General features: G+C 42.6%; 21 non-coding genes across 21 annotated transcripts; all 21 read left to right on the forward strand.

Annotated features, from left to right (window-relative positions):
* The first annotated feature begins 346 nt into the window (after positions 1 to 346).
* Positions 347 to 465, forward strand: LOC148336312 (5S ribosomal RNA). Its single transcript, XR_015843734.1, has one exon. It is a non-coding gene; the product is annotated as a 5S ribosomal RNA (ribosomal RNA).
* Positions 466 to 1,474: 1,009 nt separating this feature from the next.
* Positions 1,475 to 1,593, forward strand: LOC148336313 (5S ribosomal RNA). The gene has a single exon (XR_015843735.1). It is a non-coding gene; the product is annotated as a 5S ribosomal RNA (ribosomal RNA).
* A 1,009-nt stretch (positions 1,594 to 2,602) lies between these two features.
* Positions 2,603 to 2,721, forward strand: LOC148336314 (5S ribosomal RNA). The gene has a single exon (XR_015843736.1). It is a non-coding gene; the product is annotated as a 5S ribosomal RNA (ribosomal RNA).
* A 1,009-nt stretch (positions 2,722 to 3,730) lies between these two features.
* LOC148336315 (5S ribosomal RNA) lies at positions 3,731 to 3,849 on the forward strand. Its single transcript, XR_015843737.1, has one exon. It is a non-coding gene; the product is annotated as a 5S ribosomal RNA (ribosomal RNA).
* A 1,009-nt stretch (positions 3,850 to 4,858) lies between these two features.
* On the forward strand, positions 4,859 to 4,977 carry LOC148336316 (5S ribosomal RNA). Its single transcript, XR_015843738.1, has one exon. It is a non-coding gene; the product is annotated as a 5S ribosomal RNA (ribosomal RNA).
* Positions 4,978 to 5,986: 1,009 nt separating this feature from the next.
* On the forward strand, positions 5,987 to 6,105 carry LOC148336317 (5S ribosomal RNA). Its single transcript, XR_015843739.1, has one exon. It is a non-coding gene; the product is annotated as a 5S ribosomal RNA (ribosomal RNA).
* Positions 6,106 to 7,114: 1,009 nt separating this feature from the next.
* LOC148336318 (5S ribosomal RNA) lies at positions 7,115 to 7,233 on the forward strand. Its single transcript, XR_015843740.1, has one exon. It is a non-coding gene; the product is annotated as a 5S ribosomal RNA (ribosomal RNA).
* A 1,009-nt stretch (positions 7,234 to 8,242) lies between these two features.
* LOC148336319 (5S ribosomal RNA) lies at positions 8,243 to 8,361 on the forward strand. The gene has a single exon (XR_015843741.1). It is a non-coding gene; the product is annotated as a 5S ribosomal RNA (ribosomal RNA).
* Positions 8,362 to 9,370: 1,009 nt separating this feature from the next.
* Positions 9,371 to 9,489, forward strand: LOC148336320 (5S ribosomal RNA). Its single transcript, XR_015843742.1, has one exon. It is a non-coding gene; the product is annotated as a 5S ribosomal RNA (ribosomal RNA).
* A 1,009-nt stretch (positions 9,490 to 10,498) lies between these two features.
* Positions 10,499 to 10,617, forward strand: LOC148336321 (5S ribosomal RNA). Its single transcript, XR_015843743.1, has one exon. It is a non-coding gene; the product is annotated as a 5S ribosomal RNA (ribosomal RNA).
* Positions 10,618 to 11,626: 1,009 nt separating this feature from the next.
* Positions 11,627 to 11,745, forward strand: LOC148336322 (5S ribosomal RNA). Its single transcript, XR_015843745.1, has one exon. It is a non-coding gene; the product is annotated as a 5S ribosomal RNA (ribosomal RNA).
* Positions 11,746 to 12,754: 1,009 nt separating this feature from the next.
* Positions 12,755 to 12,873, forward strand: LOC148336323 (5S ribosomal RNA). The gene has a single exon (XR_015843746.1). It is a non-coding gene; the product is annotated as a 5S ribosomal RNA (ribosomal RNA).
* Positions 12,874 to 13,882: 1,009 nt separating this feature from the next.
* LOC148336324 (5S ribosomal RNA) lies at positions 13,883 to 14,001 on the forward strand. Its single transcript, XR_015843747.1, has one exon. It is a non-coding gene; the product is annotated as a 5S ribosomal RNA (ribosomal RNA).
* Positions 14,002 to 15,010: 1,009 nt separating this feature from the next.
* On the forward strand, positions 15,011 to 15,129 carry LOC148336325 (5S ribosomal RNA). Its single transcript, XR_015843748.1, has one exon. It is a non-coding gene; the product is annotated as a 5S ribosomal RNA (ribosomal RNA).
* Positions 15,130 to 16,138: 1,009 nt separating this feature from the next.
* On the forward strand, positions 16,139 to 16,257 carry LOC148336326 (5S ribosomal RNA). The gene has a single exon (XR_015843749.1). It is a non-coding gene; the product is annotated as a 5S ribosomal RNA (ribosomal RNA).
* Positions 16,258 to 17,266: 1,009 nt separating this feature from the next.
* LOC148336327 (5S ribosomal RNA) lies at positions 17,267 to 17,385 on the forward strand. Its single transcript, XR_015843750.1, has one exon. It is a non-coding gene; the product is annotated as a 5S ribosomal RNA (ribosomal RNA).
* Positions 17,386 to 18,394: 1,009 nt separating this feature from the next.
* On the forward strand, positions 18,395 to 18,513 carry LOC148336328 (5S ribosomal RNA). Its single transcript, XR_015843751.1, has one exon. It is a non-coding gene; the product is annotated as a 5S ribosomal RNA (ribosomal RNA).
* Positions 18,514 to 19,522: 1,009 nt separating this feature from the next.
* On the forward strand, positions 19,523 to 19,641 carry LOC148336329 (5S ribosomal RNA). The gene has a single exon (XR_015843432.1). It is a non-coding gene; the product is annotated as a 5S ribosomal RNA (ribosomal RNA).
* Positions 19,642 to 20,650: 1,009 nt separating this feature from the next.
* On the forward strand, positions 20,651 to 20,769 carry LOC148336330 (5S ribosomal RNA). Its single transcript, XR_015843752.1, has one exon. It is a non-coding gene; the product is annotated as a 5S ribosomal RNA (ribosomal RNA).
* Positions 20,770 to 21,778: 1,009 nt separating this feature from the next.
* On the forward strand, positions 21,779 to 21,897 carry LOC148336331 (5S ribosomal RNA). The gene has a single exon (XR_015843753.1). It is a non-coding gene; the product is annotated as a 5S ribosomal RNA (ribosomal RNA).
* Positions 21,898 to 22,906: 1,009 nt separating this feature from the next.
* On the forward strand, positions 22,907 to 23,025 carry LOC148336332 (5S ribosomal RNA). Its single transcript, XR_015843754.1, has one exon. It is a non-coding gene; the product is annotated as a 5S ribosomal RNA (ribosomal RNA).
* Positions 23,026 to 23,387: the final 362 nt, after the last annotated feature.

A 23,387-nucleotide genomic window follows, 5' to 3' on the forward strand; every position in this document is an offset into this window, starting at 1 on the left:
CCTGACACGCATTTGCAAATCAGCACACGCATTTGCGAGTCGTCCGCGGCAGGACTGTAGCAAACGTCACCTGTAAGAACACAGCCAATCAAAAGGTCCCGTTTTTACAGGTCGCCCATCTACGGATTTTTGTCCGCATTTAACCATGTGTATGTGCCAACAAATCATTGTACACATTTGCTGATATTTGTCATATATCTGTGACTTCAATCATGCATTGTAGATTGTTGTGACACATTTGTGACTGTGGTTATAGTTTCAGATTCTTGTTACGTATTTTTGGATTGAAGTATTTGCCACAATAAAGACCACATGTATAAAATGCAAAATGTTGGAGGGAATTCTCGCTTACGGCCATACTACCCTGAGAACGCCCGATCTCGTCCGATCTCGGAAGCTAAGCAGGGTCGGGCCTGGTTAGTACTTGGATGGGAGACCGCCTGGGAATACCAGGTGCTGTAAGCTTTTGCACCGCAAAAAATAAATAAATAAAAATAACTTTGACAAATGTAAGCAAGTATGCGAGCTGCTTTTTTATAAATTTCCACATATTCGCCTGACAGGCTGAGAGCACAAAATGCCAACATTCAGCGTCCTCTGCCTTTGGGTGTTGCTACAGTCTCGCCGTGGACGACTCGCAAATGCGTGTGGCAATTTGCAAATGCGTGTCTGGAGACTTGACTGTGGCTCCGGAGCCACACATTGACCAAAAGGGTACCCTCGGAGTCTACAGGTGTAGCAGACATATGACCCGATGCAGTCCGGTTGGGTTGGTGCAGTGAGTGTTTACTAAATAAAAAGTTAATGAATCAATTTTAAAAAATGGTGTTTACTGAATGCAATAAAGGGAAGTATAGTTAATGTCGCAATTAGCAGGTGTGGAGAAGCTTCATTCATTTTTTTTAGCTTCACTGGTTATATCATTGGTTCTTATTTTATTAGTTCCACTTTATTCTTCCATTTATTCCAATTTAATTTAAATAATGTCAAATAAATGGTACATGACCATGGGTGGATAGCAGTGAACGCCCCCCCAAGTTATTGGTGTATATATTGGTGGTACGGGGCTGGTATAATATTAGTGCCCCCATGTGGTCCGAATGTGTAGCTACGGAGCCACACACGTCTCCTGACACGCATTTGCAAATCAGCACACGCATTTGCGAGTCGTCCGCGGCAGGACTGTAGCAAACGTCACCTGTAAGAACACAGCCAATCAAAAGGTCCCGTTTTTACAGGTCGCCCATCTACGGATTTTTGTCCGCATTTAACCATGTGTATGTGCCAACAAATCATTGTACACATTTGCTGATATTTGTCATATATCTGTGACTTCAATCATGCATTGTAGATTGTTGTGACACATATGTGACTGTGGTTATAGTTTCAGATTCTTGTTACGTATTTTTGGATTGAAGTATTTGCCACAATAAAGACCACATGTATAAAATGCAAAATTTTGGAGGGAATTCTCGCTTACGGCCATACTACCCTGAGAACGCCCGATCTCGTCCGATCTCGGAAGCTAAGCAGGGTCGGGCCTGGTTAGTACTTGGATGGGAGACCGCCTGGGAATACCAGGTGCTGTAAGCTTTTGCACCGCAAAAAATAAATAAATAAAAATAACTTTGACAAATGTAAGCAAGTATGCGAGCTGCTTTTTTATAAATTTCCACATATTCGCCTGACAGGCTGAGAGCACAAAATGCCAACATTCAGCGTCCTCTGCCTTTGGGTGTTGCTACAGTCTCGCCGTGGACGACTCGCAAATGCGTGTGGCAATTTGCAAATGCGTGTCTGGAGACTTGACTGTGGCTCCGGAGCCACACATTGACCAAAATGGTACCCTCGGAGTCTACAGGTGTAGCAGACATATGACCCGATGCAGTCCGGTTGGGTTGGTGCAGTGAGTGTTTACTAAATAAAAAGTTAATGAATCAATTTTAAAAAATGGTGTTTACTGAATGCAATAAAGGGAAGTATAGTTAATGTCGCAATTAGCAGGTGTGGAGAAGCTTCATTCATTTTTTTTAGCTTCACTGGTTATATCATTGGTTCTTATTTTATTAGTTCCACTTTATTCTTCCATTTATTCCAATTTAATTTAAATAATGTCAAATAAATGGTACATGACCATGGGTGGATAGCAGTGAACGCCCCCCCAAGTTATTGGTGTATATATTGGTGGTACGGGGCTGGTATAATATTAGTGCCCCCATGTGGTCCGAATGTGTAGCTACGGAGCCACACACGCCTCCTGACACGCATTTGCAAATCAGCACACGCATTTGCGAGTCGTCCGCGGCAGGACTGTAGCAAACGTCACCTGTAAGAACACAGCCAATCAAAAGGTCCCGTTTTTACAGGTCGCCCATCTACGGATTTTTGTCCGCATTTAACCATGTGTATGTGCCAACAAATCATTGTACACATTTGCTGATATTTGTCATATATCTGTGACTTCAATCATGCATTGTAGATTGTTGTGACACATTTGTGACTGTGGTTATAGTTTCAGATTCTAGTTACGTATTTTTGGATTGAAGTATTTGCCACAATAAAGACCACATGTATAAAATGCAAAATTTTGGAGGGAATTCACGCTTACGGCCATACTACCCTGAGAACGCCCGATCTCGTCCGATCTCGGAAGCTAAGCAGGGTCGGGCCTGGTTAGTACTTGGATGGGAGACCGCCTGGGAATACCAGGTGCTGTAAGCTTTTGCACCGCAAAAAATAAATAAATAAAAATAACTTTGACAAATGTAAGCAAGTATGCGAGCTGCTTTTTTATAAATTTCCACATATTCGCCTGACAGGCTGAGAGCACAAAATGCCAACATTCAGCGTCCTCTGCCTTTGGGTGTTGCTACAGTCTCGCCGTGGACGACTCGCAAATGCGTGTGGCAATTTGCAAATGCGTGTCTGGAGACTTGACTGTGGCTCCGGAGCCACACATTGACCAAAAGGGTACCCTCGGAGTCTACAGGTGTAGCAGACATATGACCCGATGCAGTCCGGTTGGGTTGGTGCAGTGAGTGTTTACTAAATAAAAAGTTAATGAATCAATTTTAAAAAATGGTGTTTACTGAATGCAATAAAGGGAAGTATAGTTAATGTCGCAATTAGCAGGTGTGGAGAAGCTTCATTCATTTTTTTTAGCTTCACTGGTTATATCATTGGTTCTTATTTTATTAGTTCCACTTTATTCTTCCATTTATTCCAATTTAATTTAAATAATGTCAAATAAATGGTACATGACCATGGGTGGATAGCAGTGAACGCCCCCCCAAGTTATTGGTGTATATATTGGTGGTACGGGGCTGGTATAATATTAGTGCCCCCATGTGGTCCGAATGTGTAGCTACGGAGCCACACACGTCTCCTGACACGCATTTGCAAATCAGCACACGCATTTGCGAGTCGTCCGCGGCAGGACTGTAGCAAACGTCACCTGTAAGAACACAGCCAATCAAAAGGTCCCGTTTTTACAGGTCGCCCATCTACGGATTTTTGTCCGCATTTAACCATGTGTATGTGCCAACAAATCATTGTACACATTTGCTGATATTTGTCATATATCTGTGACTTCAATCATGCATTGTAGATTGTTGTGACACATTTGTGACTGTGGTTATAGTTTCAGATTCTTGTTACGTATTTTTGGATTGAAGTATTTGCCACAATAAAGACCACATGTATAAAATGCAAAATTTTGGAGGGAATTCTCGCTTACGGCCATACTACCCTGAGAACGCCCGATCTCGTCCGATCTCGGAAGCTAAGCAGGGTCGGGCCTGGTTAGTACTTGGATGGGAGACCGCCTGGGAATACCAGGTGCTGTAAGCTTTTGCACCGCAAAAAATAAATAAATAAAAATAACTTTGACAAATGTAAGCAAGTATGCGAGCTGCTTTTTTATAAATTTCCACATATTCGCCTGACAGGCTGAGAGCACAAAATGCCAACATTCAGCGTCCTCTGCCTTTGGGTGTTGCTACAGTCTCGCCGTGGACGACTCGCAAATGCGTGTGGCAATTTGCAAATGCGTGTCTGGAGACTTGACTGTGGCTCCGGAGCCACACATTGACCAAAAGGGTACCCTCGGAGTCTACAGGTGTAGCAGACATATGACCCGATGCAGTCCGGTTGGGTTGGTGCAGTGAGTGTTTACTAAATAAAAAGTTAATGAATCAATTTTAAAAAATGGTGTTTACTGAATGCAATAAAGGGAAGTATAGTTAATGTGGCAATTAGCAGGTGTGGAGAAGCTTCATTCATTTTTTTTAGCTTCACTGGTTATATCATTGGTTCTTATTTTATTAGTTCCACTTTATTCTTCCATTTATTCCAATTTAATTTAAATAATGTCAAATAAATGGTACATGACCATGGGTGGATAGCAGTGAACGCCCCCCCAAGTTATTGGTGTATATATTGGTGGTACGGGGCTGGTATAATATTAGTGCCCCCATGTGGTCCGAATGTGTAGCTACGGAGCCACACACGTCTCCTGACACGCATTTGCAAATCAGCACACGCATTTGCGAGTCGTCCGCGGCAGGACTGTAGCAAACGTCACCTGTAAGAACACAGCCAATCAAAAGGTCCCGTTTTTACAGGTCGCCCATCTACGGATTTTTGTCCGCATTTAACCATGTGTATGTGCCAACAAATCATTGTACACATTTGCTGATATTTGTCATATATCTGTGACTTCAATCATGCATTGTAGATTGTTGTGACACATTTGTGACTGTGGTTATAGTTTCAGATTCTAGTTACGTATTTTTGGATTGAAGTATTTGCCACAATAAAGACCACATGTATAAAATGCAAAATTTTGGAGGGAATTCTCGCTTACGGCCATACTACCCTGAGAACGCCCGATCTCGTCCGATCTCGGAAGCTAAGCAGGGTCGGGCCTGGTTAGTACTTGGATGGGAGACCGCCTGGGAATACCAGGTGCTGTAAGCTTTTGCACCGCAAAAAATAAATAAATAAAAATAACTTTGACAAATGTAAGCAAGTATGCGAGCTGCTTTTTTATAAATTTCCACATATTCGCCTGACAGGCTGAGAGCACAAAATGCCAACATTCAGCGTCCTCTGCCTTTGGGTGTTGCTACAGTCTCGCCGTGGACGACTCGCAAATGCGTGTGGCAATTTGCAAATGCGTGTCTGGAGACTTGACTGTGGCTCCGGAGCCACACATTGACCAAAAGGGTACCCTCGGAGTCTACAGGTGTAGCAGACATATGACCCGATGCAGTCCGGTTGGGTTGGTGCAGTGAGTGTTTACTAAATAAAAAGTTAATGAATCAATTTTAAAAAATGGTGTTTACTGAATGCAATAAAGGGAAGTATAGTTAATGTCGCAATTAGCAGGTGTGGAGAAGCTTCATTCATTTTTTTTAGCTTCACTGGTTATATCATTGGTTCTTATTTTATTAGTTCCACTTTATTCTTCCATTTATTCCAATTTAATTTAAATAATGTCAAATAAATGGTACATGACCATGGGTGGATAGCAGTGAACGCCCCCCCAAGTTATTGGTGTATATATTGGTGGTACGGGGCTGGTATAATATTAGTGCCCCCATGTGGTCCGAATGTGTAGCTACGGAGCCACACACGTCTCCTGACACGCATTTGCAAATCAGCACACGCATTTGCGAGTCGTCCGCGGCAGGACTGTAGCAAACGTCACCTGTAAGAACACAGCCAATCAAAAGGTCCCGTTTTTACAGGTCGCCCATCTACGGATTTTTGTCCGCATTTAACCATGTGTATGTGCCAACAAATCATTGTACACATTTGCTGATATTTGTCATATATCTGTGACTTCAATCATGCATTGTAGATTGTTGTGACACATTTGTGACTGTGGTTATAGTTTCAGATTCTTGTTACGTATTTTTGGATTGAAGTATTTGCCACAATAAAGACCACATGTATAAAATGCAAAATTTTGGAGGGAATTCTCGCTTACGGCCATACTACCCTGAGAACGCCCGATCTCGTCCGATCTCGGAAGCTAAGCAGGGTCGGGCCTGGTTAGTACTTGGATGGGAGACCGCCTGGGAATACCAGGTGCTGTAAGCTTTTGCACCGCAAAAAATAAATAAATAAAAATAACTTTGACAAATGTAAGCAAGTATGCGAGCTGCTTTTTTATAAATTTCCACATATTCGCCTGACAGGCTGAGAGCACAAAATGCCAACATTCAGCGTCCTCTGCCTTTGGGTGTTGCTACAGTCTCGCCGTGGACGACTCGCAAATGCGTGTGGCAATTTGCAAATGCGTGTCTGGAGACTTGACTGTGGCTCCGGAGCCACACATTGACCAAAAGGGTACCCTCGGAGTCTACAGGTGTAGCAGACATATGACCCGATGCAGTCCGGTTGGGTTGGTGCAGTGAGTGTTTACTAAATAAAAAGTTAATGAATCAATTTTAAAAAATGGTGTTTACTGAATGCAATAAAGGGAAGTATAGTTAATGTCGCAATTAGCAGGTGTGGAGAAGCTTCATTCATTTTTTTTAGCTTCACTGGTTATATCATTGGTTCTTATTTTATTAGTTCCACTTTATTCTTCCATTTATTCCAATTTAATTTAAATAATGTCAAATAAATGGTACATGACCATGGGTGGATAGCAGTGAACGCCCCCCCAAGTTATTGGTGTATATATTGGTGGTACGGGGCTGGTATAATATTAGTGCCCCCATGTGGTCCGAATGTGTAGCTACGGAGCCACACACGTCTCCTGACACGCATTTGCAAATCAGCACACGCATTTGCGAGTCGTCCGCGGCAGGACTGTAGCAAACGTCACCTGTAAGAACACAGCCAATCAAAAGGTCCCGTTTTTACAGGTCGCCCATCTACGGATTTTTGTCCGCATTTAACCATGTGTATGTGCCAACAAATCATTGTACACATTTGCTGATATTTGTCATATATCTGTGACTTCAATCATGCATTGTAGATTGTTGTGACACATTTGTGACTGTGGTTATAGTTTCAGATTCTTGTTACGTATTTTTGGATTGAAGTATTTGCCACAATAAAGACCACATGTATAAAATGCAAAATTTTGGAGGGAATTCTCGCTTACGGCCATACTACCCTGAGAACGCCCGATCTCGTCCGATCTCGGAAGCTAAGCAGGGTCGGGCCTGGTTAGTACTTGGATGGGAGACCGCCTGGGAATACCAGGTGCTGTAAGCTTTTGCACCGCAAAAAATAAATAAATAAAAATAACTTTGACAAATGTAAGCAAGTATGCGAGCTGCTTTTTTATAAATTTCCACATATTCGCCTGACAGGCTGAGAGCACAAAATGCCAACATTCAGCGTCCTCTGCCTTTGGGTGTTGCTACAGTCTCGCCGTGGACGACTCGCAAATGCGTGTGGCAATTTGCAAATGCGTGTCTGGAGACTTGACTGTGGCTCCGGAGCCACACATTGACCAAAAGGGTACCCTCGGAGTCTACAGGTGTAGCAGACATATGACCCGATGCAGTCCGGTTGGGTTGGTGCAGTGAGTGTTTACTAAATAAAAAGTTAATGAATCAATTTTAAAAAATGGTGTTTACTGAATGCAATAAAGGGAAGTATAGTTAATGTCGCAATTAGCAGGTGTGGAGAAGCTTCATTCATTTTTTTTAGCTTCACTGGTTATATCATTGGTTCTTATTTTATTAGTTCCACTTTATTCTTCCATTTATTCCAATTTAATTTAAATAATGTCAAATAAATGGTACATGACCATGGGTGGATAGCAGTGAACGCCCCCCCAAGTTATTGGTGTATATATTGGTGGTACGGGGCTGGTATAATATTAGTGCCCCCATGTGGTCCGAATGTGTAGCTACGGAGCCACACACGTCTCCTGACACGCATTTGCAAATCAGCACACGCATTTGCGAGTCGTCCGCGGCAGGACTGTAGCAAACGTCACCTGTAAGAACACAGCCAATCAAAAGGTCCCGTTTTTACAGGTCGCCCATCTACGGATTTTTGTCCGCATTTAACCATGTGTATGTGCCAACAAATCATTGTACACATTTGCTGATATTTGTCATATATCTGTGACTTCAATCATGCATTGTAGATTGTTGTGACACATTTGTGACTGTGGTTATAGTTTCAGATTCTAGTTACGTATTTTTGGATTGAAGTATTTGCCACAATAAAGACCACATGTATAAAATGCAAAATTTTGGAGGGAATTCTCGCTTACGGCCATACTACCCTGAGAACGCCCGATCTCGTCCGATCTCGGAAGCTAAGCAGGGTCGGGCCTGGTTAGTACTTGGATGGGAGACCGCCTGGGAATACCAGGTGCTGTAAGCTTTTGCACCGCAAAAAATAAATAAATAAAAATAACTTTGACAAATGTAAGCAAGTATGCGAGCTGCTTTTTTATAAATTTCCACATATTCGCCTGACAGGCTGAGAGCACAAAATGCCAACATTCAGCGTCCTCTGCCTTTGGGTGTTGCTACAGTCTCGCCGTGGACGACTCGCAAATGCGTGTGGCAATTTGCAAATGCGTGTCTGGAGACTTGACTGTGGCTCCGGAGCCACACATTGACCAAAAGGGTACCCTCGGAGTCTACAGGTGTAGCAGACATATGACCCGATGCAGTCCGGTTGGGTTGGTGCAGTGAGTGTTTACTAAATAAAAAGTTAATGAATCAATTTTAAAAAATGGTGTTTACTGAATGCAATAAAGGGAAGTATAGTTAATGTCGCAATTAGCAGGTGTGGAGAAGCTTCATTCATTTTTTTTAGCTTCACTGGTTATATCATTGGTTCTTATTTTATTAGTTCCACTTTATTCTTCCATTTATTCCAATTTAATTTAAATAATGTCAAATAAATGGTACATGACCATGGGTGGATAGCAGTGAACGCCCCCCCAAGTTATTGGTGTATATATTGGTGGTACGGGGCTGGTATAATATTAGTGCCCCCATGTGGTCCGAATGTGTAGCTACGGAGCCACACACGTCTCCTGACACGCATTTGCAAATCAGCACACGCATTTGCGAGTCGTCCGCGGCAGGACTGTAGCAAACGTCACCTGTAAGAACACAGCCAATCAAAAGGTCCCGTTTTTACAGGTCGCCCATCTACGGATTTTTGTCCGCATTTAACCATGTGTATGTGCCAACAAATCATTGTACACATTTGCTGATATTTGTCATATATCTGTGACTTCAATCATGCATTGTAGATTGTTGTGACACATTTGTGACTGTGGTTATAGTTTCAGATTCTAGTTACGTATTTTTGGATTGAAGTATTTGCCACAATAAAGACCACATGTATAAAATGCAAAATTTTGGAGGGAATTCTCGCTTACGGCCATACTACCCTGAGAACGCCCGATCTCGTCCGATCTCGGAAGCTAAGCAGGGTCGGGCCTGGTTAGTACTTGGATGGGAGACCGCCTGGGAATACCAGGTGCTGTAAGCTTTTGCACCGCAAAAAATAAATAAATAAAAATAACTTTGACAAATGTAAGCAAGTATGCGAGCTGCTTTTTTATAAATTTCCACATATTCGCCTGACAGGCTGAGAGCACAAAATGCCAACATTCAGCGTCCTCTGCCTTTGGGTGTTGCTACAGTCTCGCCGTGGACGACTCGCAAATGCGTGTGGCAATTTGCAAATGCGTGTCTGGAGACTTGACTGTGGCTCCGGAGCCACACATTGACCAAAAGGGTACCCTCGGAGTCTACAGGTGTAGCAGACATATGACCCGATGCAGTCCGGTTGGGTTGGTGCAGTGAGTGTTTACTAAATAAAAAGTTAATGAATCAATTTTAAAAAATGGTGTTTACTGAATGCAATAAAGGGAAGTATAGTTAATGTCGCAATTAGCAGGTGTGGAGAAGCTTCATTCATTTTTTTTAGCTTCACTGGTTATATCATTGGTTCTTATTTTATTAGTTCCACTTTATTCTTCCATTTATTCCAATTTAATTTAAATAATGTCAAATAAATGGTACATGACCATGGGTGGATAGCAGTGAACGCCCCCCCAAGTTATTGGTGTATATATTGGTGGTACGGGGCTGGTATAATATTAGTGCCCCCATGTGGTCCGAATGTGTAGCTACGGAGCCACACACGTCTCCTGACACGCATTTGCAAATCAGCACACGCATTTGCGAGTCGTCCGCGGCAGGACTGTAGCAAACGTCACCTGTAAGAACACAGCCAATCAAAAGGTCCCGTTTTTACAGGTCGCCCATCTACGGATTTTTGTCCGCATTTAACCATGTGTATGTGCCAACAAATCATTGTACACATTTGCTGATATTTGTCATATATCTGTGACTTCAATCATGCATTGTAGATTGTTGTGACACATTTGTGACTGTGGTTATAGTTTCAGATTCTTGTTACGTATTTTTGGATTGAAGTATTTGCCACAATAAAGACCACATGTATAAAATGCAAAATTTTGGAGGGAATTCTCGCTTACGGCCATACTACCCTGAGAACGCCCGATCTCGTCCGATCTCGGAAGCTAAGCAGGGTCGGGCCTGGTTAGTACTTGGATGGGAGACCGCCTGGGAATACCAGGTGCTGTAAGCTTTTGCACCGCAAAAAATAAATAAATAAAAATAACTTTGACAAATGTAAGCAAGTATGCGAGCTGCTTTTTTATAAATTTCCACATATTCGCCTGACAGGCTGAGAGCACAAAATGCCAACATTCAGCGTCCTCTGCCTTTGGGTGTTGCTACAGTCTCGCCGTGGACGACTCGCAAATGCGTGTGGCAATTTGCAAATGCGTGTCTGGAGACTTGACTGTGGCTCCGGAGCCACACATTGACCAAAAGGGTACCCTCGGAGTCTACAGGTGTAGCAGACATATGACCCGATGCAGTCCGGTTGGGTTGGTGCAGTGAGTGTTTACTAAATAAAAAGTTAATGAATCAATTTTAAAAAATGGTGTTTACTGAATGCAATAAAGGGAAGTATAGTTAATGTCGCAATTAGCAGGTGTGGAGAAGCTTCATTCATTTTTTTTAGCTTCACTGGTTATATCATTGGTTCTTATTTTATTAGTTCCACTTTATTCTTCCATTTATTCCAATTTAATTTAAATAATGTCAAATAAATGGTACATGACCATGGGTGGATAGCAGTGAACGCCCCCCCAAGTTATTGGTGTATATATTGGTGGTACGGGGCTGGTATAATATTAGTGCCCCCATGTGGTCCGAATGTGTAGCTACGGAGCCACACACGTCTCCTGACACGCATTTGCAAATCAGCACACGCATTTGCGAGTCGTCCGCGGCAGGACTGTAGCAAACGTCACCTGTAAGAACACAGCCAATCAAAAGGTCCCGTTTTTACAGGTCGCCCATCTACGGATTTTTGTCCGCATTTAACCATGTGTATGTGCCAACAAATCATTGTACACATTTGCTGATATTTGTCATATATCTGTGACTTCAATCATGCATTGTAGATTGTTGTGACACATTTGTGACTGTGGTTATAGTTTCAGATTCTAGTTACGTATTTTTGGATTGAAGTATTTGCCACAATAAAGACCACATGTATAAAATGCAAAATTTTGGAGGGAATTCTCGCTTACGGCCATACTACCCTGAGAACGCCCGATCTCGTCCGATCTCGGAAGCTAAGCAGGGTCGGGCCTGGTTAGTACTTGGATGGGAGACCGCCTGGGAATACCAGGTGCTGTAAGCTTTTGCACCGCAAAAAATAAATAAATAAAAATAACTTTGACAAATGTAAGCAAGTATGCGAGCTGCTTTTTTATAAATTTCCACATATTCGCCTGACAGGCTGAGAGCACAAAATGCCAACATTCAGCGTCCTCTGCCTTTGGGTGTTGCTACAGTCTCGCCGTGGACGACTCGCAAATGCGTGTGGCAATTTGCAAATGCGTGTCTGGAGACTTGACTGTGGCTCCGGAGCCACACATTGACCAAAAGGGTACCCTCGGAGTCTACAGGTGTAGCAGACATATGACCCGATGCAGTCCGGTTGGGTTGGTGCAGTGAGTGTTTACTAAATAAAAAGTTAATGAATCAATTTTAAAAAATGGTGTTTACTGAATGCAATAAAGGGAAGTATAGTTAATGTCGCAATTAGCAGGTGTGGAGAAGCTTCATTCATTTTTTTTAGCTTCACTGGTTATATCATTGGTTCTTATTTTATTAGTTCCACTTTATTCTTCCATTTATTCCAATTTAATTTAAATAATGTCAAATAAATGGTACATGACCATGGGTGGATAGCAGTGAACGCCCCCCCAAGTTATTGGTGTATATATTGGTGGTACGGGGCTGGTATAATATTAGTGCCCCCATGTGGTCCGAATGTGTAGCTACGGAGCCACACACGTCTCCTGACACGCATTTGCAAATCAGCACACGCATTTGCGAGTCGTCCGCGGCAGGACTGTAGCAAACGTCACCTGTAAGAACACAGCCAATCAAAAGGTCCCGTTTTTACAGGTCGCCCATCTACGGATTTTTGTCCGCATTTAACCATGTGTATGTGCCAACAAATCATTGTACACATTTGCTGATATTTGTCATATATCTGTGACTTCAATCATGCATTGTAGATTGTTGTGACACATTTGTGACTGTGGTTATAGTTTCAGATTCTAGTTACGTATTTTTGGATTGAAGTATTTGCCACAATAAAGACCACATGTATAAAATGCAAAATTTTGGAGGGAATTCTCGCTTACGGCCATACTACCCTGAGAACGCCCGATCTCGTCCGATCTCGGAAGCTAAGCAGGGTCGGGCCTGGTTAGTACTTGGATGGGAGACCGCCTGGGAATACCAGGTGCTGTAAGCTTTTGCACCGCAAAAAATAAATAAATAAAAATAACTTTGACAAATGTAAGCAAGTATGCGAGCTGCTTTTTTATAAATTTCCACATATTCGCCTGACAGGCTGAGAGCACAAAATGCCAACATTCGGCGTCCTCTGCCTTTGGGTGTTGCTACAGTCTCGCCGTGGACGACTCGCAAATGCGTGTGGCAATTTGCAAATGCGTGTCTGGAGACTTGACTGTGGCTCCGGAGCCACACATTGACCAAAAGGGTACCCTCGGAGTCTACAGGTGTAGCAGACATATGACCCGATGCAGTCCGGTTGGGTTGGTGCAGTGAGTGTTTACTAAATGAAAAGTTAATGAATCAATTTTAAAAAATGGTGTTTACTGAATGCAATAAAGGGAAGTATAGTTAATGTGGCAATTAGCAGGTGTGGAGAAGCTTCATTCATTTTTTTTAGCTTCACTGGTTATATCATTGGTTCTTATTTTATTAGTTCCACTTTATTCTTCCATTTATTCCAATTTAATTTAAATAATGTCAAATAAATGGTACATGACCATGGGTGGATAGCAGTGAACGCCCCCCCAAGTTATTGGTGTATATATTGGTGGTACGGGGCTGGTATAATATTAGTGCCCCCATGTGGTCCGAATGTGTAGCTACGGAGCCACACACGTCTCCTGACACGCATTTGCAAATCAGCACACGCATTTGCGAGTCGTCCGCGGCAGGACTGTAGCAAACGTCACCTGTAAGAACACAGCCAATCAAAAGGTCCCGTTTTTACAGGTCGCCCATCTACGGATTTTTGTCCGCATTTAACCATGTGTATGTGCCAACAAATCATTGTACACATTTGCTGATATTTGTCATATATCTGTGACTTCAATCATGCATTGTAGATTGTTGTGACACATTTGTGACTGTGGTTATAGTTTCAGATTCTAGTTACGTATTTTTGGATTGAAGTAATTGCCACAATAAAGACCACATGTATAAAATGCAAAATTTTGGAGGGAATTCTCGCTTACGGCCATACTACCCTGAGAACGCCCGATCTCGTCCGATCTCGGAAGCTAAGCAGGGTCGGGCCTGGTTAGTACTTGGATGGGAGACCGCCTGGGAATACCAGGTGCTGTAAGCTTTTGCACCGCAAAAAATAAATAAATAAAAATAACTTTGACAAATGTAAGCAAGTATGCGAGCTGCTTTTTTATAAATTTCCACATATTCGCCTGACAGGCTGAGAGCACAAAATGCCAACATTCAGCGTCCTCTGCCTTTGGGTGTTGCTACAGTCTCGCCGTGGACGACTCGCAAATGCGTGTGGCAATTTGCAAATGCGTGTCTGGAGACTTGACTGTGGCTCCGGAGCCACACATTGACCAAAAGGGTACCCTCGGAGTCTACAGGTGTAGCAGACATATGACCCGATGCAGTCCGGTTGGGTTGGTGCAGTGAGTGTTTACTAAATAAAAAGTTAATGAATCAATTTTAAAAAATGGTGTTTACTGAATGCAATAAAGGGAAGTATAGTTAATGTCGCAATTAGCAGGTGTGGAGAAGCTTCATTCATTTTTTTTAGCTTCACTGGTTATATCATTGGTTCTTATTTTATTAGTTCCACTTTATTCTTCCATTTATTCCAATTTAATTTAAATAATGTCAAATAAATGGTACATGACCATGGGTGGATAGCAGTGAACGCCCCCCCAAGTTATTGGTGTATATATTGGTGGTACGGGGCTGGTATAATATTAGTGCCCCCATGTGGTCCGAATGTGTAGCTACGGAGCCACACACGTCTCCTGACACGCATTTGCAAATCAGCACACGCATTTGCGAGTCGTCCGCGGCAGGACTGTAGCAAACGTCACCTGTAAGAACACAGCCAATCAAAAGGTCCCGTTTTTACAGGTCGCCCATCTACGGATTTTTGTCCGCATTTAACCATGTGTATGTGCCAACAAATCATTGTACACATTTGCTGATATTTGTCATATATCTGTGACTTCAATCATGCATTGTAGATTGTTGTGACACATTTGTGACTGTGGTTATAGTTTCAGATTCTTGTTACGTATTTTTGGATTGAAGTATTTGCCACAATAAAGACCACATGTATAAAATGCAAAATTTTGGAGGGAATTCTCGCTTACGGCCATACTACCCTGAGAACGCCCGATCTCGTCCGATCTCGGAAGCTAAGCAGGGTCGGGCCTGGTTAGTACTTGGATGGGAGACCGCCTGGGAATACCAGGTGCTGTAAGCTTTTGCACCGCAAAAAATAAATAAATAAAAATAACTTTGACAAATGTAAGCAAGTATGCGAGCTGCTTTTTTATAAATTTCCACATATTCGCCTGACAGGCTGAGAGCACAAAATGCCAACATTCAGCGTCCTCTGCCTTTGGGTGTTGCTACAGTCTCGCCGTGGACGACTCGCAAATGCGTGTGGCAATTTGCAAATGCGTGTCTGGAGACTTGACTGTGGCTCCGGAGCCACACATTGACCAAAAGGGTACCCTCGGAGTCTACAGGTGTAGCAGACATATGACCCGATGCAGTCCGGTTGGGTTGGTGCAGTGAGTGTTTACTAAATAAAAAGTTAATGAATCAATTTTAAAAAATGGTGTTTACTGAATGCAATAAAGGGAAGTATAGTTAATGTCGCAATTAGCAGGTGTGGAGAAGCTTCATTCATTTTTTTTAGCTTCACTGGTTATATCATTGGTTCTTATTTTATTAGTTCCACTTTATTCTTCCATTTATTCCAATTTAATTTAAATAATGTCAAATAAATGGTACATGACCATGGGTGGATAGCAGTGAACGCCCCCCCAAGTTATTGGTGTATATATTGGTGGTACGGGGCTGGTATAATATTAGTGCCCCCATGTGGTCCGAATGTGTAGCTACGGAGCCACACACGTCTCCTGACACGCATTTGCAAATCAGCACACGCATTTGCGAGTCGTCCGCGGCAGGACTGTAGCAAACGTCACCTGTAAGAACACAGCCAATCAAAAGGTCCCGTTTTTACAGGTCGCCCATCTACGGATTTTTGTCCGCATTTAACCATGTGTATGTGCCAACAAATCATTGTACACATTTGCTGATATTTGTCATATATCTGTGACTTCAATCATGCATTGTAGATTGTTGTGACACATTTGTGACTGTGGTTATAGTTTCAGATTCTAGTTACGTATTTTTGGATTGAAGTATTTGCCACAATAAAGACCACATGTATAAAATGCAAAATTTTGGAGGGAATTCTCGCTTACGGCCATACTACCCTGAGAACGCCCGATCTCGTCCGATCTCGGAAGCTAAGCAGGGTCGGGCCTGGTTAGTACTTGGATGGGAGACCGCCTGGGAATACCAGGTGCTGTAAGCTTTTGCACCGCAAAAAATAAATAAATAAAAATAACTTTGACAAATGTAAGCAAGTATGCGAGCTGCTTTTTTATAAATTTCCACATATTCGCCTGACAGGCTGAGAGCACAAAATGCCAACATTCAGCGTCCTCTGCCTTTGGGTGTTGCTACAGTCTCGCCGTGGACGACTCGCAAATGCGTGTGGCAATTTGCAAATGCGTGTCTGGAGACTTGACTGTGGCTCCGGAGCCACACATTGACCAAAAGGGTACCCTCGGAGTCTACAGGTGTAGCAGACATATGACCCGATGCAGTCCGGTTGGGTTGGTGCAGTGAGTGTTTACTAAATAAAAAGTTAATGAATCAATTTTAAAAAATGGTGTTTACTGAATGCAATAAAGGGAAGTATAGTTAATGTCGCAATTAGCAGGTGTGGAGAAGCTTCATTCATTTTTTTTAGCTTCACTGGTTATATCATTGGTTCTTATTTTATTAGTTCCACTTTATTCTTCCATTTATTCCAATTTAATTTAAATAATGTCAAATAAATGGTACATGACCATGGGTGGATAGCAGTGAACGCCCCCCCAAGTTATTGGTGTATATATTGGTGGTACGGGGCTGGTATAATATTAGTGCCCCCATGTGGTCCGAATGTGTAGCTACGGAGCCACACACGTCTCCTGACACGCATTTGCAAATCAGCACACGCATTTGCGAGTCGTCCGCGGCAGGACTGTAGCAAACGTCACCTGTAAGAACACAGCCAATCAAAAGGTCCCGTTTTTACAGGTCGCCCATCTACGGATTTTTGTCCGCATTTAACCATGTGTATGTGCCAACAAATCATTGTACACATTTGCTGATATTTGTCATATATCTGTGACTTCAATCATGCATTGTAGATTGTTGTGACACATTTGTGACTGTGGTTATAGTTTCAGATTCTAGTTACGTATTTTTGGATTGAAGTATTTGCCACAATAAAGACCACATGTATAAAATGCAAAATTTTGGAGGGAATTCTCGCTTACGGCCATACTACCCTGAGAACGCCCGATCTCGTCCGATCTCGGAAGCTAAGCAGGGTCGGGCCTGGTTAGTACTTGGATGGGAGACCGCCTGGGAATACCAGGTGCTGTAAGCTTTTGCACCGCAAAAAATAAATAAATAAAAATAACTTTGACAAATGTAAGCAAGTATGCGAGCTGCTTTTTTATAAATTTCCACATATTCGCCTGACAGGCTGAGAGCACAAAATGCCAACATTCGGCGTCCTCTGCCTTTGGGTGTTGCTACAGTCTCGCCGTGGACGACTTGCAAATGCGTGTGGCAATTTGCAAATGCGTGTCTGGAGACTTGACTGTGGCTCCGGAGCCACACATTGACCAAAAGGGTACCCTCGGAGTCTACAGGTGTAGCAGACATATGACCCGATGCAGTCCGGTTGGGTTGGTGCAGTGAGTGTTTACTAAATGAAAAGTTAATGAATCAATTTTAAAAAATGGTGTTTACTGAATGCAATAAAGGGAAGTATAGTTAATGTGGCAATTAGCAGGTGTGGAGAAGCTTCATTCATTTTTTTTAGCTTCACTGGTTATATCATTGGTTCTTATTTTATTAGTTCCACTTTATTCTTCCATTTATTCCAATTTAATTTAAATAATGTCAAATAAATGGTACATGACCATGGGTGGATAGCAGTGAACGCCCCCCCAAGTTATTGGTGTATATATTGGTGGTACGGGGCTGGTATAATATTAGTGCCCCCATGTGGTCCGAATGTGTAGCTACGGAGCCACACACGTCTCCTGACACGCATTTGCAAATCAGCACACGCATTTGCGAGTCGTCCGCGGCAGGACTGTAGCAAACGTCACCTGTAAGAACACAGCCAATCAAAAGGTCCCGTTTTTACAGGTCGCCCATCTACGGATTTTTGTCCGCATTTAACCATGTGTATGTGCCAACAAATCATTGTACACATTTGCTGATATTTGTCATATATCTGTGACTTCAATCATGCATTGTAGATTGTTGTGACACATTTGTGACTGTGGTTATAGTTTCAGATTCTAGTTACGTATTTTTGGATTGAAGTAATTGCCACAATAAAGACCACATGTATAAAATGCAAAATTTTGGAGGGAATTCTCGCTTACGGCCATACTACCCTGAGAACGCCCGATCTCGTCCGATCTCGGAAGCTAAGCAGGGTCGGGCCTGGTTAGTACTTGGATGGGAGACCGCCTGGGAATACCAGGTGCTGTAAGCTTTTGCACCGCAAAAAATAAATAAATAAAAATAACTTTGACAAATGTAAGCAAGTATGCGAGCTGCTTTTTTATAAATTTCCACATATTCGCCTGACAGGCTGAGAGCACAAAATGCCAACATTCAGCGTCCTCTGCCTTTGGGTGTTGCTACAGTCTCGCCGTGGACGACTCGCAAATGCGTGTGGCAATTTGCAAATGCGTGTCTGGAGACTTGACTGTGGCTCCGGAGCCACACATTGACCAAAAGGGTACCCTCGGAGTCTACAGGTGTAGCAGACATATGACCCGATGCAGTCCGGTTGGGTTGGTGCAGTGAGTGTTTACTAAATAAAAAGTTAATGAATCAATTTTAAAAAATGGTGTTTACTGAATGCAATAAAGGGAAGTATAGTTAATGTCGCAATTAGCAGGTGTGGAGAAGCTTCATTCATTTTTTTTAGCTTCACTGGTTATATCATTGGTTCTTATTTTATTAGTTCCACTTTATTCTTCCATTTATTCCAATTTAATTTAAATAATGTCAAATAAATGGTACATGACCATGGGTGGATAGCAGTGAACGCCCCCCCAAGTTATTGGTGTATATATTGGTGGTACGGGGCTGGTATAATATTAGTGCCCCCATGTGGTCCGAATGTGTAGCTACGGAGCCACACACGTCTCCTGACACGCATTTGCAAATCAGCACACGCATTTGCGAGTCGTCCGCGGCAGGACTGTAGCAAACGTCACCTGTAAGAACACAGCCAATCAAAAGGTCCCGTTTTTACAGGTCGCCCATCTACGGATTTTTGTCCGCATTTAACCATGTGTATGTGCCAACAAATCATTGTACACATTTGCTGATATTTGTCATATATCTGTGACTTCAATCATGCATTGTAGATTGTTGTGACACATTTGTGACTGTGGTTATAGTTTCAGATTCTAGTTACGTATTTTTGGATTGAAGTATTTGCCACAATAAAGACCACATGTATAAAATGCAAAATTTTGGAGGGAATTCTCGCTTACGGCCATACTACCCTGAGAACGCCCGATCTCGTCCGATCTCGGAAGCTAAGCAGGGTCGGGCCTGGTTAGTACTTGGATGGGAGACCGGCTGGGAATACCAGGTGCTGTAAGCTTTTGCACCGCAAAAAATAAATAAATAAAAATAACTTTGACAAATGTAAGCAAGTATGCGAGCTGCTTTTTTATAAATTTCCACATATTCGCCTGACAGGCTGAGAGCACAAAATGCCAACATTCAGCGTCCTCTGCCTTTGGGTGTTGCTACAGTCTCGCCGTGGACGACTCGCAAATGCGTGTGGCAATTTGCAAATGCGTGTCTGGAGACTTGACTGTGGCTCCGGAGCCACACATTGACCAAAAGGGTACCCTCGGAGTCTACAGGTGTAGCAGACATATGACCCGATGCAGTCCGGTTGGGTTGGTGCAGTGAGTGTTTACTAAATAAAAAGTTAATGAATCAATTTTAAAAAATGGTGTTTACTGAATGCAATAAAGGGAAGTATAGTTAATGTCGCAATTAGCAGGTGTGGAGAAGCTTCATTCATTTTTTTTAGCTTCACTGGTTATATCATTGGTTCTTATTTTATTAGTTCCACTTTATTCTTCCATTTATTCCAATTTAATTTAAATAATGTCAAATAAATGGTACATGACCATGGGTGGATAGCAGTGAACGCCCCCCCAAGTTATTGGTGTATATATTGGTGGTACGGGGCTGGTATAATATTAGTGCCCCCATGTGGTCCGAATGTGTAGCTACGGAGCCACACACGTCTCCTGACACGCATTTGCAAATCAGCACACGCATTTGCGAGTCGTCCGCGGCAGGACTGTAGCAAACGTCACCTGTAAGAACACAGCCAATCAAAAGGTCCCGTTTTTACAGGTCGCCCATCTACGGATTTTTGTCCGCATTTAACCATGTGTATGTGCCAACAAATCATTGTACACATTTGCTGATATTTGTCATATATCTGTGACTTCAATCATGCATTGTAGATTGTTGTGACACATTTGTGACTGTGGTTATAGTTTCAGATTCTAGTTACGTATTTTTGGATTGAAGTATTTGCCACAATAAAGACCACATGTATAAAATGCAAAATTTTGGAGGGAATTCTCGCTTACGGCCATACTACCCTGAGAACGCCCGATCTCGTCCGATCTCGGAAGCTAAGCAGGGTCGGGCCTGGTTAGTACTTGGATGGGAGACCGCCTGGGAATACCAGGTGCTGTAAGCTTTTGCACCGCAAAAAATAAATAAATAAAAATAACTTTGACAAATGTAAGCAAGTATGCGAGCTGCTTTTTTATAAATTTCCACATATTCGCCTGACAGGCTGAGAGCACAAAATGCCAACATTCAGCGTCCTCTGCCTTTGGGTGTTGCTACAGTCTCGCCGTGGACGACTCGCAAATGCGTGTGGCAATTTGCAAATGCGTGTCTGGAGACTTGACTGTGGCTCCGGAGCCACACATTGACCAAAAGGGTACCCTCGGAGTCTACAGGTGTAGCAGACATATGACCCGATGCAGTCCGGTTGGGTTGGTGCAGTGAGTGTTTACTAAATAAAAAGTTAATGAATCAATTTTAAAAAATGGTGTTTACTGAATGCAATAAAGGGAAGTATAGTTAATGTCGCAATTAGCAGGTGTGGAGAAGCTTCATTCATTTTTTTTAGCTTCACTGGTTATATCATTGGTTCTTATTTTATTAGTTCCACTTTATTCTTCCATTTATTCCAATTTAATTTAAATAATGTCAAATAAATGGTACATGACCATGGGTGGATAGCAGTGAACGCCCCCCCAAGTTATTGGTGTATATATTGGTGGTACGGGGCTGGTATAATATTAGTGCCCCCATGTGGTCCGAATGTGTAGCTACGGAGCCACACACGTCTCCTGACACGCATTTGCAAATCAGCACACGCATTTGCGAGTCGTCCGCGGCAGGACTGTAGCAAACGTCACCTGTAAGAACACAGCCAATCAAAAGGTCCCGTTTTTACAGGTCGCCCATCTACGGATTTTTGTCCGCATTTAACCATGTGTATGTGCCAACAAATCATTGTACACATTTGCTGATATTTGTCATATATCTGTGACTTCAATCATGCATTGTAGATTGTTGTGACACATTTGTGACTGTGGTTATAGTTTCAGATTCTAGTTACGTATTTTTGGATTGAAGTATTTGCCACAATAAAGACCACATGTATAAAATGCAAAATTTTGGAGGGAATTCTCGCTTACGGCCATACTACCCTGAGAACGCCCGATCTCGTCCGATCTCGGAAGCTAAGCAGGGTCGGGCCTGGTTAGTACTTGGATGGGAGACCGCCTGGGAATACCAGGTGCTGTAAGCTTTTGCACCGCAAAAAATAAATAAATAAAAATAACTTTGACAAATGTAAGCAAGTATGCGAGCTGCTTTTTTATAAATTTCCACATATTCGCCTGACAGGCTGAGAGCACAAAATGCCAACATTCGGCGTCCTCTGCCTTTGGGTGTTGCTACAGTCTCGCCGTGGACGACTCGCAAATGCGTGTGGCAATTTGCAAATGCGTGTCTGGAGACTTGACTGTGGCTCCGGAGCCACACATTGACCAAAAGGGTACCCTCGGAGTCTACAGGTGTAGCAGACATATGACCCGATGCAGTCCGGTTGGGTTGGTGCAGTGAGTGTTTACTAAATGAAAAGTTAATGAATCAATTTTAAAAAATGGTGTTTACTGAATGCAATAAAGGGAAGTATAGTTAATGTGGCAATTAGCAGGTGTGGAGAAGCTTCATTCATTTTTTTTAGCTTCACTGGTTATATCATTGGTTCTTATTTTATTAGTTCCACTTTATTCTTCCATTTATTCCAATTTAATTTAAATAATGTCAAATAAATGGTACATGACCATGGGTGGATAGCAGTGAACGCCCCCCCAAGTTATTGGTGTATATATTGGTGGTACGGGGCTGGTATAATATTAGTGCCCCCATGTGGTCCGAATGTGTAGCTACGGAGCCACACACGTCTCCTGACACGCATTTGCAAATCAGCACACGCATTTGCGAGTCGTCCGCGGCAGGACTGTAGCAAACGTCACCTGTAAGAACACAGCCAATCAAAAGGTCCCGTTTTTACAGGTCGCCCATCTACGGATTTTTGTCCGCATTTAACCATGTGTATGTGCCAACAAATCATTGTACACATTTGCTGATATTTGTCATATATCTGTGACTTCAATCATGCATTGTAGATTGTTGTGACACATTTGTGACTGTGGTTATAGTTTCAGATTCTAGTTACGTATTTTTGGATTGAAGTAATTGCCACAATAAAGACCACATGTATAAAATGCAAAATTTTGGAGGGAATTCTCGCTTACGGCCATACTACCCTGAGAACGCCCGATCTCGTCCGATCTCGGAAGCTAAGCAGGGTCGGGCCTGGTTAGTACTTGGATGGGAGACCGCCTGGGAATACCAGGTGCTGTAAGCTTTTGCACCGCAAAAAATAAATAAATAAAAATAACTTTGACAAATGTAAGCAAGTATGCGAGCTGCTTTTTTATAAATTTCCACATATTCGCCTGACAGGCTGAGAGCACAAAATGCCAACATTCAGCGTCCTCTGCCTTTGGGTGTTGCTACAGTCTCGCCGTGGACGACTCGCAAATGCGTGTGGCAATTTGCAAATGCGTGTCTGGAGACTTGACTGTGGCTCCGGAGCCACACATTGACCAAAAGGGTACCCTCGGAGTCTACAGGTGTAGCAGACATATGACCCGATGCAGTCCGGTTGGGTTGGTGCAGTGAGTGTTTACTAAATAAAAAGTTAATGAATCAATTTTAAAAAATGGT

The sequence above is a fragment of the Idiotropiscis lumnitzeri genome, chromosome 5 (assembly GCF_059441095.1).
Source record: "Idiotropiscis lumnitzeri isolate Australia: NSW breed Sydney's pygmy pipehorse chromosome 5, RoL_Ilum_1.0, whole genome shotgun sequence".
Classification (NCBI taxonomy): Eukaryota; Metazoa; Chordata; class Actinopteri; order Syngnathiformes; family Syngnathidae; genus Idiotropiscis; species Idiotropiscis lumnitzeri.